Below are 20,525 nucleotides of genomic sequence, written 5' to 3' on the forward strand. Positions count from 1 at the left end.
AAATGTTCAGATTATCAGATTATCTATCACCCCAAATTACATTGTCAAATTATATATTTAATAGTTTTGATATAAAATTATATAATAAATTATATATTAAGTCAAAAGTTTTTTTTTTCTTTTGATTTTAGAGAAATAAGACCCAGACATTTAGTAGACAGCTGCTTCCATGAGTACCATATTAAATATTTCTTAATGCTCTGATATAATTGTTCTCTAGTGCTCAAGCAAGATGATCTGTGTGTTCCTGGTGGCCACATACACAGATGGGAAGCCCACTGAGAGCGACGAATGGTTCTGTAAATGGCTTGAGGAAGCCTCCATGGACTTCCGATATGGGAAAACCTACCTGAAGGGAATGAGATACGCCATCTTTGGGCTGGGGAACTCTGTTTATGTTGTCCATTATAACACTGTGAGACACACCTGCTTTTTTCTCTCCATTTTTGATGGGACTGTGTTGCATCTTACACTAAATATATCTTCTGTATTCAGGTCAGTAAGAATATAGATAAGTGGTTGTGGATGCTGAGCGCCGCACGGATCATGACCAGAGGAGAAGGCGACTGCAGCCCTGGCCAAGGGTGAGAAGAAAGCCTGCTCTGGCAAGTGCAAGAACGGCAGCTGTAAGAATAAGAAGAAACATAAGGAGGAGGCAGAGGACAGCCACTCGCTCGCTCAGAAGAACAACTCTGAGGCAAGCCAGCCCTCCTCTGTGATGTCTGTGAACACATGTAGTCATGGTAACTGCTCTCGCACTGCACATCCCGAGAGCAGATCGTTCCCCTGCAGTCTGTGCTGCATTCATGGAAAGGGGATCTGAACAGCAGGGCTAACATTACTGACTCCGGATGAAATTTAATTCTCTTAGATGTCCCTCTCATATTCTTTACTCAGACTCAAAGCCCCTTTGAGTCATATTAATGATTGCATTTAATAAGACGCATGAAATCAAAACTGACCCATTTTTCCCCTTTTGGACACAACAAAGCAATCTGGCTCTGGATTACATTCCAAAGTGAAAGTGACGTGACATGGTAACCCATGCTCAGAATTCTTGCTCTGCATTTAACCCATCCAAAGTGCACACACACACAGCATTGAACACACACACACACACTGTGAACACACACCCGGAGCAGTGGGCAGCCATTTATGCTGCAGGGCAGGGGTTCATGCCTTGCTCAAGGGCACCTAAGTCGTGGTATTGCCAGCCTGAGATTCGAACCCACAACCCTAGGGTTAGGAGTCAAACTCTCTAACCACTAGGCCACGACTTTCCCATCAGGGCCATTACTTGAGTGCTTTCAGAAATGTTTCCACTGACTAGAGAGACGAATGAAACAAATCCAATGACTGCTAATTAGGATTGGGAATCACCAGAGGCCCTACGATACGATATTATCACGGTACTTGTGTCACGGTACAATATTATTGTAATTTTAAATATATTGCGATTATATTGCAATTTATTACCTTTTTACAACTTCAAATTATGTCCCCAAAAGAAAACTTTGGCAACTTTTGTTTTAACAAAAAAGAAATATCTCCCATTTTGTTTATCTCACTTCAGTTTTATTGTTGCAGTGAAAATGGGATTGTCAAGCAGACAAACTGACCAATAGTTTCATAAAAACCTGTCATAAATGTTTTAAGCACCTGGCAAACTTCACGTTCACTCAACTTCTTTATACTATCATCAGCTACATTTATCTGGGCCAGAACCACATTTCCGACAGTTGAAGTGGTCACAAGAGTTTCCCCAAAGCTTACAGTTTTTTTGTTTGTTATGGTTTTCAGAAAGAGCTGAGAGTCCAGCAGTGATGCAGAGTCATCCTCTGAGGAAGAGGAGTCTCATGGCTCCGTCATTGATGTGGAGGATCTTGGGAACGTGATGAATCATATCAAGAAAGCTAAGGTAAAATTAAAACCAGCTCCACTGTGTTTACTCCAGTGGTGTGCCGTCAGGGTCAGCAGGGCCTTCTCTGCTTGCCCTATAAAATTGTGTAAAAAAAAGTTTTTATTATTATTTAGGTATGATTTTCATTTGTGTAATGTCCACAAAATTGAGAACTGGAATATCCTACATAAAAAAAGTCTACGGCCAGCACTACAGATAGTGTTTCTCTTTTGTTCAATGACGTCACATCTGATTTGTAAGGAGCAATAGTGACAGAATCATCAGCCAATCAAATTTTGGCGTTCAATGACTGCATGCCCTCTGGGTCTACGTGCTCAGTTCTTACCCCAGCTAGGGTTGCCAGGTTTTCTCGGCAAAACCTGCCCAAATGCGTATCGAGGTGTACCCTCCTTAAAAATTCCATTACAGGGACTAACTATCATGTTATTGAGGTCGCTTCAACCAGCAGACATGCAAACAACCCGCGGCCACATTGTTAAAGTAGCCCAGACTGCATCCATCGTTTAGTTGGGTATTTCCAAACCGCTGTCGCCGGCACCTCTACAACAGATCTTGTTGCCGATCTGCTTTTATCAAGGCTCTCTTTTACAGACAAAAGAGGAATAACTGAGAAATGATAAACCACTCAAACTGAATATGCAACAAAGGTTTCGTGAGCCATTTCAAAGATTGCAACTATGAGTGGCTAACAGCTAGCACCAAGCACAAGTTATTTGGCCATGTTTAAAGGGACATGGAATGACATGCACAGACTTTATTTAGAAGTGACAGGTGAGTGCTTTATTATTAGACGAGTATTGAGTCATACACATTGTTCTTGAGGTGTATATGGTGGTTTATAATACTGTGGCGTGGTGTATGGATGTCCAGCATTTGTACAGTTCTGCTGCTGTGGGCGCGTCGTCATTTTAGAGTGATGTGAATATTCATAGTAAATCATGTATTGGTGGATTACTTTTACTGATCAATGTTGGGAAATTTACTCTGCATTTAACCCACCCCCATCTAGCCTACTGTTGAAATTGTTGATCAGCTGTCATTGAGAGCCTGTGTGCGGCATAATATGCGAATTATAAGCATATGGAATGATGTGAGAGTAAGTAATGACCAAATGTAAATTTCTTATTCTTATCTGTGCCTTTAAATTTGATAATTTCTTTGCACAGAGCTATCGTTTGACTTCAGGGGACTTGGAATGTAGCGTATGCACAGTATAGATCATTTTTCTATGTTGGAGCATGGTGTGATCTTTGAGTTTTCGTTGTGTGGCATGAAAAAATGACAGTGACTGATTTTATACTGACATAAGGGCGAGTAAATCATGGCAGAGTTGGGCAAACTATTCCTTTAAAAGGCCCGAGAGCTGGAGACTCCATTGAAGGAGACGGAGAGGCAGATGGTTTGCTACAGCAGACAGCAGCTCCAGCAGGCGCTGGGAGGACTTACGTAACTGTGAACTGTGATCACTGACGCCCACTCCACAAGCTTGTGCGCAGGAGTGATTCATGAGACAGAAGCGCAGGCAAATCTCCCCATGCGCACTCTCTCGCATCCTATTTGCAACAGAGAGGCTGCGAGCACTAGAGCTTCAGGATTGGATGCATGTTGAAACGGCTTCAGGAGATGTTTTTAGAAATGTGCTTTGCAGTTCCAGCACTCAGTTGATCGTGGTGTTCTGGACACACAGATGAAACTGCATCCCAGATGCTATGAATGTTTGTCAGCTGGCAGATAATTACAGGAGAGAGCTAATGGGGATTTGCAAAAACATTTATTAGTATCATTGATTTATTTACTAGGGCTGCCCCTGTAATATTTCTCTCCCCTGCTGACACAACCATATCAGATCGGCCGGGCTAAAAATATAACTAGTAATATTGTAGTTCAACATCTGAGATCCAGAAGCCTTAGAAGCCTTAGTGTCATCAAAAGCTGTTGTTGCTTTTATGTTGAGTCAGCTAAATTGGTTCATGTGTGTGTATGCATATGCATATAAGGCCTCATTAGATGCATGCATAATTCATATTCTTAGTGGAGCATAATTATTTATTAATCACACTGCAATAATATCAACTGTTATAAAATAGAGAGTTAGGCAAGTTTGTGTAGATCTGGGTCTTGCGTATGTAGAATTACTCCTCTTCGGCTCCAGATGGCATCAGAGACATATTGTATGTTGGCTTTACTGATGCAGACACCTGGCCTTGCATTGCTGTATGATCTGCACTGCTTCAGTTGTGATTTATAAATAGATGTGCATTTCTTATTTTTGAACTCGGTAATGATTCCTACTAGGGGTGTCACGATTCTCCAAATCCTCGATTCGATTGCATTTTCGATTCTAAGGTCACGGTTCGATTCGATTCTCGATTTTTACATTTATTCTCTTTAAAGCACAGATTGTCATTTTTCAAACTAGACTTTTATGTAATATAATATCTGACCTTTGTTTGCAATGTACCACATTACACTGTCAAATTTAAAACTTTTATTAACAACATAATGTAACAACTTATATCTTTAGTCAATTGAAAACTTAAAATAAACTGCCATCCAGTTTCTCTTTTGTAAGTGCAGTCACAAAAGATGACATTCAAGTTCATAACAAAACAAACAAAAACAATAAAAAATGACTAAACTAACCTTCAAATATTACGATGTATCTATTTAAAAGATTAAAGATAAAACGCTTGTTAAACACTTCACTGTCATTCATTTAGATTTATATATATATATATATATATATATATATATATATATATATATATATATATATATATATATATATATATATTATGTATGTATGTACAGTATGTGTGTGTGTGTGTGTGTGCATCATTTCAGTCTGTAAAATATGTGTATCTCTTATTACAAGACTGCAATCACTAGCAATCAGAAGGATTCCAGTTAATCAAGTATCTACAAAAGATCTACTCTATAAACAATGCATTAAATTACATTAAAGACAAAAATAAATTAAACAAGCAAAGGAAATGATTACTCGCATGTGGTCCACTGATGAAGTCATGGGTCAAGTCAAGTCAATTATTAATCATTTTCTAACAGGCGTCGGATACTGACTTTAGGAAAAGGGGAATAACCAATGACATTTGAGATAACAACTAAAACAGCAAGCCCCGCCCCACGACTGACAAAAATAAAATTGTTCGCGCGAGCAGAGGTGAGATGATCGAGCGCGAGGATGTGGGGAATGAGCATGCGCGCGCGAGGGCTTGTATTGCGCGCAGAGTACATGTCACGCGCGCGCGAGAGTTTGAAATGAGCTCGCGGGCTCCCGTTTCTTCGCATCCGATTGTTTTCCTCTCGCGGGAGCCATATAGCGCGCGCGCCAGCTTCAGTTGAATGCTCGGTTATTTTCAAGTATAGGTCTCTGCAAGAAAGTAATGGGAGTTACAAGATCAAGGTGTTTTTACACCATGATACCTGATTGGTTGATGTAATAGTGACGTTAGGTTTAGGGGTGGGGTTGAGTAAGGGGGATCATTTAGATTGCATGATTCAGAAACACCCAGCAGTTTTAAACCACCCACATGGTGATAAACGCCCACTTTTGTTCTGCAGAGACCTAAGTCTCGTTATTTTTGTCATTGATTTGCCGTCATACAACATGGGGGCGTGGCAGCATCGACGATTCCATTTTTTAATTCGAAGTTCGAGACTGTGACTTAATTTCGATCGATTTCGATTTAAAATCGAAATCGTGACACCCCTAATTCCTACCCCTGTGTCTCTGACCAGAAAGATAATGAGTGTAATTTAAAATAATTGGTCCTATCTCAGCTTGATGTGCAGAGAAAACGCAAAGGTTCATTTGATGCATGTACTGTATGGCTCAGTGGCAGTTTCTGCATTGTTTGAGTGCCTACATTTTTGTGCCACGTTTGTTGCATTGTCTCGACCATTGGTGTGAGCTTAGAGAAGGTTTTTTGAAAAGTGTTTTTTTTTTTTTAGTTTCACATGGTGCTGTTGGTGGTGTAAAATTTGCATACTGCTCCTTTATAGACCCCCTGAAAGATGTTAGCCTACTCTCTATTACAACAGTTGGCACAAATACATTTTTGGCTAATAAATGATTTTAAAAGGATTTTCTTATGCTCAACAAAGCTGCATTTAATTGATCAAAAAAAAAAAATCATCAATTACTGGAATATTGTGAAATATTATTACAATTTAAAATAACTGTTTTCTATTTTAATGTATTTGAAAATGTAATTAGTTCCTGTAATGGAAAATCTGAATTTTCAACAACTAAATTCTTCAGGGTCAAATGATTCTTTAGAAATAATTCTAATTTGCTTTGTTTCAATAAACATTTATTACAACAGTGTTAATTAAAATAAATACCTGATGCAACATAATAATTGTCTTTACTGTCACTTTTGACCAATTTAATGCATATTACTGAATCCGTATTTTTCAAAAAAAAAAAAAAAATAATGTTATTAATTAAAAGAAAATCTTACTGGCCTTTTGTTTTGAAAGGTAACGTATGTTTTATTATTATTATTATTATTTTTTTTCTTTTTTTAAAGTTAGCAGTTTCTATTCCAGAAAAATAGACCAAATGAAAGGTAATCTATCCTGCACTATAGAGATTTGTGTAGAATTAAATATCATCTACAGATGTTTACCTCTTAAAACCCAATTAGTAGCATGTCATTCCAAACCTATACCAATTACTTTGTTCTGTGAAACAAAACTTTATATATTTAGGGCCCGAGCACCGAGGTGCGAGGACCCTCTTGTATCTGCTTTGTTTTTTATTAGGGCCCGAGCACCGATGGTGTGAGGACCCTCTTGGAATTGCTCCGTTTATTATTATTATTATTATTAGGGCTCAAGCCTGGAGGGCGAGAGCCCTATTGTTTTCCTTAGGATTATTTTTTTTTTTTTTTTTTTTTATTCTTCTAATTTTTTTCTAAGGTTTCGGGGGCTTTTGGGGTCCTTAACATGCTCAAAAACTCTTGAAAATTGTCACACACCTTGGAACCTGCGGCCATTAGGGCCGGGCAGAGTCTGATACACGGGCGTGGCACAGGGGCTCTACAGCGCCCCCTGTAGTACCGAGGGCCATATATCATGCATACTTGCACGTATACATATGAAACTTGGTACATATATATAACTCATCAAACCAAACAACTTTCACACTGCATGTCATAAGCTCCACCCAACAGGAAGTTGGCTATTTAGGGTTTTATGAAAAACACATGCTCTGGAATTTGATATACTCCTCTGAGGAACTCCACCCGTTCACCACAAAACTCGGTGAACACGATCTCAAGACATAGGGGATGCTAAATTGCGAAGAGATTTTTGATATCTCGAACGGTTTGCCCGTGGCGAGGCGTTGAAATTATGGCGAGAAATGAGAAACAGGAAATGTATAATAACATCCACATACATTTGCTGAATTTGATCAAACTTAATTGGTTTGTTCGTTGTATGATACCGATCGTATATATGTGACTTTTAGGAGTCAAAGTTATAGCGCCACCAACTGGCAGCAGGAAGTGAATCATTTTCAGAACGCTTTGAATTCAGCATCTTATTTTTACTTGATTTGCTTCAAACTTCATCAGAATAATGACAAAACACGGCCGAAGACAATCTGTCGTGGGGATATTTATATCTAATATAGTGTTGCCATGGCAACGTGTCAAACTTGAATGTTCTGTTCTGGTGATTTTTAGGCAGATAACTAGCTCAGATTTACATGAAACTCGAAACAGATATCAGTATTAAAGATAGCTAGACCATGGCAAAAGCTTTTAAAAGGGCGTGGAAGAGGCACTCTATAGCGCCACCTTTTGTCAAAAGTGGGGGGATTAGTTTTAGCTACAGACACCAAACTTGGTACATAAATTGTTCTTATCAAGACGGACAACTTTCTAATTCGCAGTCATAAGCTACGACCAACAGGAAGTTGGCTATTTTGACTTGAATATGGATTTTTGGGAATTTTCTTTTGTGAATTAATGCATACTCCTCCCAGGGGAAGTACACTATACACACCAAACTTTGTCTACATTAAGAAAAACCATTGAGGAACTTAAATTGCGAACGGATTTTGGTTAGCTTGAACGGTTTTGTCGTGGTGAATTTTTGAAATGACAGTAAAAAGGGAAACATTAATTGTCTTGTATGTTTAAATAGCAGCTTCCAAACACTTCAAAGCATTTTTTCATACAAAGATCAAATCATTCTGAGGAAATATGCATAGTTTCACGACTTTACAACACTGTATGGATAAAAGAAAATTAAAAAACTGTCAGACTTCTCAACTGACATGATCTCACTCTGGCCACCCTGTCTGTGTGAGGGAAGGGAGGGGGAGAGGGAGGGGGAGTGTGAGGGGGTTGGTGACTGTGACAGTGTGTGTGGACTATAGGGAGGGGCTGTCTGGCAAAGAGAGAGAGAGAGAGACCTAATCATCCCTTTAATAATCAGGAAAAAAAAAAATCTGTATTTTAAATTGTTATTGTTTTTGTTGTTGCTAATGGTGGTGTTTTTTCCTTTCATTACAGGTTAAGAAATCTCTTAGGCCTTATCCTTTTCTGACAGTTTTAGGGATTTAAAAACATCCTAAGAACCCTAATTTGTGCTGCAAATAATAATTTCAAACTCATTTGATACTGACCTATGACAACCTGTGACGTGACATGACATTTATTAATCTCATGGATGTAACAGTAAAACTCTTCAACTGACAGATAAAGCTGCAATGCAAGCAAAACTATTTCACAAATGCTTATAGGTCATTAAAATCATTACAAAACACTAATACATTATTTAAGGATTTGGTAACACTGTAAAATAATGTCTAATTTGTTAACATTAGTATATGCAATGGTAACACTTTATAATAATTGCACTCATTAGCTAAGCATTAGTAAATAGTTCATGATTATAAAGCCTTTTCCCTTAATAATAGTCATTATTAAGCAGTAATACATCTATAAATAAATTGTTCTTGGTTTAAAAGCACATATATTACAAAGGAGATTAAAGTCTCAGTTGTCTTATAAAATAAATAAATAAACACAACCCAGTTTGATTCAGAATTCAGAAATATTTATTTCAAGATGCAATAAAAGGAAACTGTACACTTGAATAGCTTTTATGCGATTCTTGAAGGATTAGCATCACCTCCTCTTGTAAGATGGTTTGAGGAATATATCTTCGAGATTGTACTGCCGCTCCCTATATGCATAGTATGCAGTCTTCTTAGGGCACCAACTCCCAGAGGGGGCACCATCCCAGTTGCTCAAAAAAACAAAAAAAAAACATGCGCCATTCTCCCATCCGCGCTCGCAACCGCTCACACCTCATGTTTGCGGCTGAATGTTCGTAATTGATGGATGGACATCTATGCCTGGGTATAGGACATCAGCAATCCGGCACAGAGAAAAGAAAACTAAAGAAAATAAAACAGGCATAAAGTTGTCTTGACATTGGACTTTCTAGAGTCTCAAATTTAGGGCCGGTCTCTAAAGTTACATGTGCTATTGTTATACACTTTTCTAACGTCAGTAGCATTTGAAGAGAATGACTTACAGTCATAAAAACAACTGTAATTGTTCATCTAGGTGACAGCTATAATGCACAATTAAATTGAATGTTTGATATTTATTACAACAAAGTTTATATGTAAGTCATATGTAAATTATGCTACTTTTTCACATGGGCTCAAATGCAAATTTGAAGCTCAATAGCATTTGAGAAGAAAGACTTGCAGTCATAAAACAATTGTAATGTGTTCATATAGGTGTCAGCTACAATGCACACCTTATACATTTTTTATAAATATTAAAATAAAGTGTTACTTAAGTTATATATATTGTTCTGTGTATGTGATTTCAAAGTCTAGATTGGTCGGATTAACCCTTTAACTGCCGCATCCCTTAAAACTTGATTGTCAGAGGGTTACTGTAAATGCTTATGCCCGCTGGGCACAGTTATCCTGATGCCACCGGGGTGGCGTTGCACTGATGGCTTGAGCCCGACATCGCTGCTTGCAGCTATATTTAGGGCTCAAGCCTGGAGGGCGAGAGCCCTATTGTTTTCCTTAGGATTATTTTTTTTTTTTTTAGGGCTCAAGCCCGAAGGGGCGAAGAGCCCTATTGTTCTTCTAAGGATTATTCTTCTTCTTCTTATTATTTTTTTTATTTTTTATTAAACCTTCCGGGGGTTTTTGGAGGCCTTAACATGCTCAAAAACTCTTGAAAATTGGCACACACATTGGAATCTGCGGCCATCAGGACGCCACAGAGACTGGGACCCGGGCGTGGCACAGGGGCTCTACAGCGCCCCCTGGAACACAGTCAGAAATTTTGAACCATAGCTCACACACACTTTCATGTATTTATATGAAACTCAGTACACTTATAGATCTCATTGAGCCGAACAACTTTCGCACTCTATGTCATAGGCTCCGCCCAACAGGAAGTCAGCTATTTAGGGCTGTTTATAAAAAGCATGCTCTGGAATTTGATATACTTGTCATAGGTCTTTTACTTGATTGCCACCAAACTCGGTGAACATGATCTCAAGACATTGGGGATGGAAAATTGCGAGGGGATTTTTGATATCTCGAACGGTTTGCCCGTGGCGAGGCGTTGAAATTATGGCGAGAAATGAGACACAGGAAATGTCTAATAACATCCACATACATTTCCTGAATTTGATCAAACTTCATTGGTTTGTTCGTTGTATGATACTGAGCGTATATATGTGACTATTAAGAGTCAACATTATAGCGCCACCAACTGGCAGCAGGAAGTGTGTCATTTTCCAAATGCTTTGCATTCAGCATCTTATTTTTACTCTATTTACTTAAAACTTCATCAGAATAATGAGAAAACACGGCCGATGTAAATCTGTTGTGGGGATATTGATATCTGATATAGTGTTGCCATGGCAACGTGTCAAACTTGAATGTTCTGTTATGGTGAGTTTGAGGCAGACAACAAGCTCAGATTTACATGAAACTCAAAACACATATCAGTATTAGTGATAGCTAGACAATGGCAAAAGCTTTTAAAAGGGCGTGAAGGAGGCACTCTGTAGCGCCACCTTTTGTCAAAAGTGGGGGGGGTAGTTTTAGCTACAGACACCAAACTTGGTACATAAATTGTTCTTTTCAAGACGGACAACTTTCTAATTCACAGTCATCAGCTACGACCAACAGGAAGTCGGCTATTTTGATTTGAATATTTAAATTGAGCTCTGATTTAATGCATACTCCTCACAGGAAATGTTCACTATAATCACCAAACTTTGTCTACATGTTGAAAAAACATTGAGGAACTTAAATTGCGAACGGATTTTGGTTAGCTTGAACGGTTTTGTCGTGGTGATTTTTTGAAATGACAGTAAAAAGGGAATCATTAATTGTCTTGTATTTTTAAATTGCAGCTTCCAAACACTTAAAAAAAAAAATCATACAGAGATCAAATCATTCTGAGGACATATGCATAGTTTCATGACTTTACAACACTGTATGATTAAAAGAAAATTAAAAAACTGTCAGACATCTCAACTCACTCTGTCCCTCTGTTTGAGGAATGTATGTGTGCTGACTGAGTGTGTGTGTGTGTGTCTGTGAGTGGGGGATGGGCATGAGCTGAGTGGCAGACACAATGAGAGAGAGAGAGAGAGAGAGAAAGAGAGAGAGAGAAACTTAATCATCTCTTTAATCACCAGAAAAAAAAAAAGTATTTTAAATTGTTATTTTTTGTTGCTTTTGCTAACATTGCTGTTTTCATTACAGCTTAAGAAATCTCTTAGGCCTTATCCTTTTCTGACAGTTTCAGGAATTAAAAACAAAATTCTAAAAATACTTAGTTGTGCTGCAAATAATAATTTCAATCTCATTTGATACTGACCTATTCCATCCTGTGACATGACATTTATCTTAATTTACATAATCTCATGGATGTAACAGTAAAACTGTTTAGCTCACAGATGAAGACTAAGCTGTAATGCAAGCAGAACTTTCACAAATGCTTATAAGTCATTAAAGGATTTTATAACACTGTAAAATAATGTCTAATTTGTTAACATTAGTAAATGCATTGGTAACACTTTATAATAACTGCACTCATTAGTAAATAGTCAGTTCATGCTTTATAAAATCTTGTCCCTACTTAAATAGTCATTAATAAGCAGCTTATAAATACAGCAATAAATAGCTCGATCTTGGTTTATAAGCACATTTATTAAAAAGGAGAGTAAAGGGTCAGTTATCTTCCTATGAAAAATAAAAAAATGAAAATAAACAAACAACAACACTGATTGATACAGAACTCAGAAATTTTATTGTGGATTTATGATCAAATCAGCCTGAAAATGAATCATACTCCTCCAAGAAGACACAAGTAGTTCACACCAAACTTTTTCAACATGATGCCAATATACTGAAGATGTTAAATTGCGAATGCGTTTAGGATACCTTAAATGGTGTGGCCATAGCGATTTATTAAAGTAACATAAAAAAATACAATAGTTATTTTACGATATCTTTAAAATTTTTCATTTCAACTCTTCATAATTTTTTATATATGTAGAAGTCATCATTTGAAGGAAGCACAGTAAGTTTCATAGCTTTATCATTTTCAAGAGCCAGCATAAAATTAAAACTATCATAACTTATAAATCAAGCTTGCAATTCTTAGTACCAATAATGGCCACCAGATGGAGCTATAGGATTACTTTTAAATAATTATTGTAGAAACGAGTATGATTTAAATCATTTATAGAAATTTTTCAAAGAAAAATAATATGAATTTTATGTATTTACTGATAAAATGACCCTCACTTAATTAGAATAACAAGCTGAAGTATTGTGAACTGTATATTAAGAAATAATTCTTTATAGGCTTTATGGACAGATAAGCTTTGAGTGACTCTTGAAGGTTCAGCCCCACATCCTCTTTTACCACTGTTTAAAGAATTTATCTTACAGAACAGGTGCGAATGAATTTTGGATAGCTTGAATGGTTTTGTCGTGGTGATTTATTGAAATAACAGTAAAAAAGTAACCAGTAAATGTCTTTTTATTTTTTTAAAGTGCAGCTTCTAAACACTTCAAAAAAATGTAGAAGACACATAGAAGACAAGTCATTCTGAGGAAATATGCATAGTTTCATGACTATACAACACTATATGGATGATAGAAAATTAAAAAACTATCAAACATCTGATGTAACTCTGTCCCTCTGTCACTGTGGGTAATGTGTGTGTGTGTGTGTGTGTGTGTGTGTGTGTAAGTGAATTAGGTGTGAAACTATCAGGGAGCATTTAGTCTCCAGCGCCAACATTTTACAGAACTGCCACTTTCCTGGAGTCTCCAGAATTACTCTGTGTCAGGTTCTGAGAGATCTAAGATTCAAAAAAATGATTTAATTAGAATACCATGAAGTATTGTGAAATACTATATATTAAGACTTTATATATAGGCTTTATGAACAGATTAGAGTGACTCGTGAAGGACCAGCACCACCTCCTCTTGTCCAATGGTTTGAGGAATATATCTTCCAGAATCCGGGATTAAGATTTAGGAGCTCTTTTTTATTCCACCTCCTTTCCTGAAAGTCTGTCTTGCAGAATTGACTAAAAATTAATCTTCACATTAATTCCTAATTATTTTGCAATTCTTTTTGTCAGTTCTTCTTGACCTGTTTTTTTCTTCTTTTCTGACCTCATGACCCAGTCAGAATTTTTTGTACAATGGTCAAGTCTTAACTTATCCATTTCTGTATTGCATTTGTGTTTGATATTTCTCATGGGTATTTCATAATTTTCGACTTTGAGTTAAAACTCTTTTTTTTCAGCGCATTTCATCTGTAAAATAAAACATGCCTAATAATTCTGCACACATGAATATAAGGAGTTTTTCTCTTCCAGCTTTCCTGGACTATTGTATAGCACTCATAAATGATTAAATAAAAAATAATGGTAGTTATTAAGATTGATATGGTTTGGAATTGGTAAAATGTGCTTGGAAAAAAATTACAATAAAACAATGTTTTAATGTTTAAGTTTGGAATATTAACTGACATGAATGAATGCTATATAAATATTGTTCATGTTAACATAATGTTTATAAATGAAATCTTATTGTAAAGTGTTACTAAAGTTATATGTATATATATATATATATATATATATATATTGTTCTGTGAATGTGATTTTAAAGTCTAGATGATTCGGATTAACCCTTTAACTGCCATATCCTTTAAAACCTCACTGCCAGAGGGCTATTGTGAATGCATGTGCCCGCTGGGCACAGTTTACCTGATGCCATCGGGGTGGCGATGGCATTGGCGGCTTGAGCCCGCCATCGCTGCTTGCAGCTATATTTATTATTATTTTTCTTCAAGGTTTCGGGGGCTTTTGGGGCCCTTAACATGCTTAAAAAGTCTTGAAAATTGGCACACACATTGGAACCTGCGGCCATTAGGGCCGGGCAGAGACTGATACACGGGCGTGGAACAGGGGCTCTACAGCGCCCCCTGGAATACTGAGGGCCATATATCATACATACTTGCACGTAGACGCACGAAACTCGGTACACATGTAGATCTCATCAAACCAAACAACTTTCGTACTGCATGTCAAAGGCTCCGCCCAACAGGAAGTTGGATATTTAGGGTTTAGTATTCATATTTTTCGTCAAAGTTGTGGGGGCTTTTGGGGTCCTTAACATACTCAAAAACTCTTGAAAATTTGTGCACACTTTGGAATCTGTGGCCTTTAGGAGCCTGCAGAGGCTGGGACCCGGGCGTGGCACAGGGGCTCTACGGCGCCCCCTGGATCACAGTCAGAAATGTTGATGCATAGCTAACACATACTTGCACATATTAATATCAAACTCAGTACACATATAGATCTCATCGTGCTGAACAACTTTCGTATTGCATGTCATAGGCTCCGCCCAACAGGAAGTCAGCTATTTAGAGTTATGTAAAAAGCGCATGCTCTGGAATTTGAAATACTTGTCATAGGGTTTTTTGCCGATTGACACCAAACTCGGTCAACATGATCTCAAGACATTGGGGATGAAAAATTGCCAGGGGATTTTTGATATCTCGAACGGTTTGCTCGTAGCGAGGCGTTGAATTTATGGCGAGAATTGAGAAACAGGAAGTGTCTAATACCATCCACATACATTTCCTAATTGTAATCAAACTTCATCAGATTATTCATTGTATGATGTCGATCGCATATATGTGACTATTAGGAGTCAAAGTTATAGCGCCACCAACTGGCAGCAGGAAGTGTGTCATTTTCAAAATGCTTTGAATTCAGCATCTTATTTTTACTCGATTTGCTTCAAACTTCATCAGAATAATGCTAAAACACAGTCGATATAAATCTGCTGGGGGGATATTGATATCTAAAAATATTGTTGCCGTGGCAACATGTCAAACTGGAATACTTCTCAGGTGATTTTGAGGCATATAACATGCTTAGAATTTCATCAAACTGAGAACACATATCAGTATTAGTGACAGCTAGACACTGGCAAAAGTTCATAAGAGGGCGTGGAAGAGGCACTCTATAGCGCCACCTTTTGTCAAAAGTGGGGGGGTTAGTTTTAGCTACAGACACCAAACTCAGTACAAAAATTGTTCTTATCAAGACGGACAACTTTCTAATTCACAGTCATCAGCTACGACCAACAGGAAGTCGGCTATTTTGATTTGAATGTGGATTGTTTTTTACATTTAGCTGTGAATTAATGCATACTGCTCAGAGGAGAGTAACACTATAAACACCAAACTTTGTCTACATGTTGAAAAAACATTGAGGAACTTAAATTGTGAATGGGTTTTGGATAGCTTGGATGGTTTTGTCGTGGTGATTTTTTTAAATGACAGTAAAAATGGAATTATTAATTTTCCTGCATTTTTAAATTCCAAACACTTCAAAACCTTTTTTCATACAGAAAAAAAAAGTTATTCTGAGTAAATATGCATAGTTTCATGACTTTACAACACTGTATGGATAACAGAAAATTAAAAAACTCTCAGACATCTCATCTCACTCTGTCCCTCTGTTTGAGTGTGTGTGCTTAGACTTCCATTGTCTGAGAGAAATAGCGCCCCTACAGGTGCATATCCTGAACTAAAAAAGGGAGGAGACTCTCTTTTGGTTTCACTTTTAAATCGGTTAAAATACAAAATAATACTTGGATTTAATTCACACTGACAAGCTAAACCAACATATATGATTATTACCAGGTCAGGGCTCATTAATAATGGATGTGTGGTCAGTGATACATGAGAAACACGAGAGATGAATCACCGCTCTGAGAAAGAGCGTGTGGAATGATGAGCTCAGAAAAAAACGAGTTTATTCTTGTTTTATAGCTATTAAAAATAAAGTATTGCAGCGATATCACACAATTCACCAATTAGAACACACCAAGAGCTAAATTAAGATGTTTTTGAACTGTTTGTGTGAAAATGAAATATTTGCGGCTGCCTATCTGAAATCACTGCCTCCGATCAGCGCGTACAGTGTCACAAGTTCAAAACAAACGAATTTATTCTTGTTTAAGAGCTTTTTAAAATAAATTATTGCCATAAATGCACACAATACACCCATTATAACACAACACGAGCTAAATGCAGGTGTTTGTGACCCGTTTAAGTGTGCAAGACTATTTGAAAGCGCGACTGGCAGAATAACATATATCTCTCGAGCTGCAGGATTCTGCCTTTCGTCGTAAGAACGAACACATCACGGACAAGATTATTTCAAAATACATAATAGCTTGGCTAATATAAACGAAAACAGCCACGTGAACATAAACTGTTGAGAAATAAATCTGAAGTGGATCTACTGGATTTTAATATTAAGTGACCGCATATACCAGCTGCTTCTGTCTTCAATTTTAATCTATATAAAAAATTAAACTCATTAATCTTGGCTGCTTTTTTAATGTGTGTAGGTATTTATTTATTATTTTGCTCTAACAAGACTTAATCTATATTTAATTAAATCAATTACATTTTATTTTACATTTGATTTGTCCATTTCTGCATCTAAACGCCTAAAAACCTAAAACATGCTCTATTATACTATTGTTAGCAATTTCTTTATCGTCCAATTTATCTGGTGAACACACTTTTATTTTCATAATAAACTTGTTTGTTAGATTATACACAGTTACAGTGGTCTATAATAAATATTAACAGGTTTTATTCAAGCTGTTTAGAATGATTGCCTTAGGCTAATTTTTTAAATGTAAATCCATACAGCTATAAATAGCTTGTTCTTGGTTTATAAGCACATTTATTAAAAAGGAGAGTAAAGGGTCAGTTATCTTCCTATGAAAAATAAAAAAATAAAAATAAACAAACAACAACACAGATTGATACAGAACTCAGAAATGTTATTGTGGATTTATGATAAACTCAGCCTGTAAATGAATTCATACTCCTCCAAGAAGACACAAGTAGTTCACACCTGTTTTACTGTTTTAACATGAAGCCATATACTGAAGATGTTCAATTTCGAATGGGTTTAGGATACCTTAAATGGTGTGGCCATAGCGATTTATTAAAGTAACATAAAAAAATACAATAGTTATTTTACTATATCTTTAAAATTTTTAATTCCAACTCTTCATAATTTTTTATATACGTAGAAGTCATCATTTGAAGGAAGCACAGTAAGTTTCATAGCTTTATCATTTTCAAGAGCCAGCATAAAATTAAAACTATCATAACATATAAATCAAGCTTGCAATTCTTAGTACCAATAATGGCCACCAGATGGAGCTATAGGATTACTTTTAAATAATTATTGTAGAAACAAGTATGATTTAAATCATTTATAGAAGTCTTTCAAAGAAAAATAATATGTATTTTATGTATTTTACTGATAAAAAGACCCTCACTTAATTAGAATAACAAGCTGAAGTATTGTGAACTGTATATTAAGAATAATTCTTTATAGGCTTTATGGACAGATACGTTTTGAGTGACTCCTGAAGGATCAGCACCACATCCTATTTTACCACTGTTTAAAGAATGTATCTTACAGAACAGGTGCGAATGAATTTTGAATAGCTTGAATGGTTTTGTCGTGGTGATTTTTTGAAATAACAGTAAAAAAGTAACCAGTAAATGTCTTTTATTTTATTTTTTTTAAGTGCAGCTTCTAAACACTTCAAAAAAATGTACACATAGGAAATATGTGAAATATGCATAGTTTCATGACTATACAACACTATATGGATGATAGAAAATTAAAAAACTATCATACATCTGATATCACTCTGTCCCTCTGTCACTGTGGGTAATGTGTGTGTGTGTGTGTGTGTGTGTGTGTTAAGTGAATTAGGTGTGAAACTATCAGGGAGCATTTAGTCTCCAGCGCCAACATTTTACAGAACTGCCACTTTCCTGGAGTCTCAGAATTACAATGTGTCAGGTTCTGAGAGATCTAAGATTCCAAAAAATTATTTGATTAGAATACCATGAAGTATTGTGAAATACTATATATTAAGACTTTATATATAGGCTTTATGAACAGATTATAGTGACTCGTGAAGGACCAGCACCACCTCCTCTTGTCCGATGGTTTGAGGAATATATTTTCCTGAATCCGGGATTAAGATTTAGGAGCTCATTTTTATTCCACCTCCTTTCCTGAAAGTCTGTCTTGCAGAATTGACTAAAAATTAATCTTCACATTAATTCCTAATTATTTTGCAATTATTTTTGTCAGTTCTTCTTGACCTGTTTTTTTTCTTCTTCTTTTCTGACCTCATGACCCAGTCAGCATTTTTGTACAATGGTCAAGTCTTAACTTATCCATTTCTGTATTGCATTTGTGTTTGATATTTCTCATGGTTATTTCATAATTTTCGACTTTGAGTTAAAACAGTTTGAGTTAAAACTCTTTTTTAGCGCATTTCATCTGTAAAAGAAAACATGCCTAATAATTCTGCACACATGAATATAAGGAGTTTTTCTCTTCCAGCTTTCCTGGACTATTGTATAGCACTCATAAATTATTAAATAAAAAATAATGGTAGTTATTAAAGGTGCTGTAGGGAACTTTTGTAAAAATAATATTTTTTACATATTTATTAAACCTGTCATTATGTCCTGACAGTAGAATATGAGACAGATAATCTGTGAAAAAAATCAAGCTCAGCGGAGTAACCCAGTACCTTTGTGATTCTTCATAGACATAAACAGAGAGAAGTAGCTCCAGCTACAATGTTCTTCCGCAAGACGCGAGCAGTTCTGTTTATTAACCGCTAGATCGTCAAAAGTTCCCTACTGCAGCTTTAAGATTGATATGGTTTGGAATTGGTACAATGTGCTTGGAAACAAATCACAATAAAACAATGTTTTAATGTTTAAGTTTGGAATATTAACTGACATGAATGAATGCTATATAAATATTGTTCATGTTAACAATATTTATAAATGAAATCTTATTGTAAAGTGTTACTAAATATATATATATATATATTGTTCTGTGAATGTGATTTTAAAGTCTAGATGATTCGGATTAACCCTTTAACTGCCATATCCTTTAAAACCTCACTGCCAGAGGGATATTGTGAATGCATGTGCCCGCTGGGCACAGTTTACCTGATGCCACCGGGGTGGCGATGGCATTGGTGGCTTGAGCCCGCCATCGCTGCTTGCAGCTATATTTTTTCTTTATTCTTCTAATTTTTTTCCAAGGTCCTTAACATACTCAAAAACTCTTGAAAATTGGCACACACCTTGGAACCTGCGGCCATTAGGGCCGGGCAGAGTCTGATACACGGGCGTGGCACAGGGGCTCTACAGCGCCCCCTGTAGTACTGAGGGCCATATATCATGCATACTTGCACGTATACATATGAAACTTGGTACATATATATAACTCATCAAACCAAACAACTTTCACACTGCATGTCATAAGCTCCGCCCAACAGGAAGTTGGCTATTTAGGGTTTTATGAAAAACACATGCTCTGGAATTTGATATACTCCTCTGAGGAACTCCACCCGTTCACCACAAAACTCGGTGAACACGATCTCAAGACATTGGGGATGCTAAATTGCGAAGAGATTTTTGATATCTCGAACGGTTTGCCCGTGGCGAGGCGTTGAAATTATGGCGAGAAATGAGAAACAGGAAATGTCTAATAACATCCACATACATTTCCTGAATTTGATCAAACTTAATTTGTTTGTTCGTTGTATGATACCGATCGTATATATGTGACTATTAGGAGTCAAAGTTATAGCGCCACCAACTGGCAGCAGGAAGTGAATCATTTTCAAAACTCTTTGAATTCAGCATCTTATTTTTACTCGATTTGCTTCAAACTTCATCAGAATAATGACAAAACACGGCCGAAGAAAATCTGTTGTGGGGATATTGATATCTAATATAGTGTTGCCATGGCAACGTGTCAAACTTGAATGTTCTGTTCTGATGATTTTTAGGCAGACAACAAGCTCAGATTTACATGAAACTCGAAACAGATATCAGTATTAAAGATAGCTAAACCATGGCAAAAGCTTTGAAAAGGGCGTGGAAGAGGCACTCTATAGCGCCAC

At 36.6% G+C, this 20,525-nt stretch overlaps 1 pseudogene; it reads left to right on the plus strand.

Moving 5' to 3' along the window:
* Nucleotides 1-232: 232 nt before the first annotated feature.
* LOC128028856 (S-adenosyl-L-methionine-dependent tRNA 4-demethylwyosine synthase TYW1-like) overlaps nt 233-20,525 on the plus strand; it is a 197,370-nt pseudogene continuing 177,077 nt past the window's right edge.

The sequence above is a fragment of the Carassius gibelio genome, chromosome A15, assembly GCF_023724105.1.
Source record: "Carassius gibelio isolate Cgi1373 ecotype wild population from Czech Republic chromosome A15, carGib1.2-hapl.c, whole genome shotgun sequence".
NCBI classification, from domain to species: domain Eukaryota; kingdom Metazoa; phylum Chordata; class Actinopteri; order Cypriniformes; family Cyprinidae; genus Carassius; species Carassius gibelio.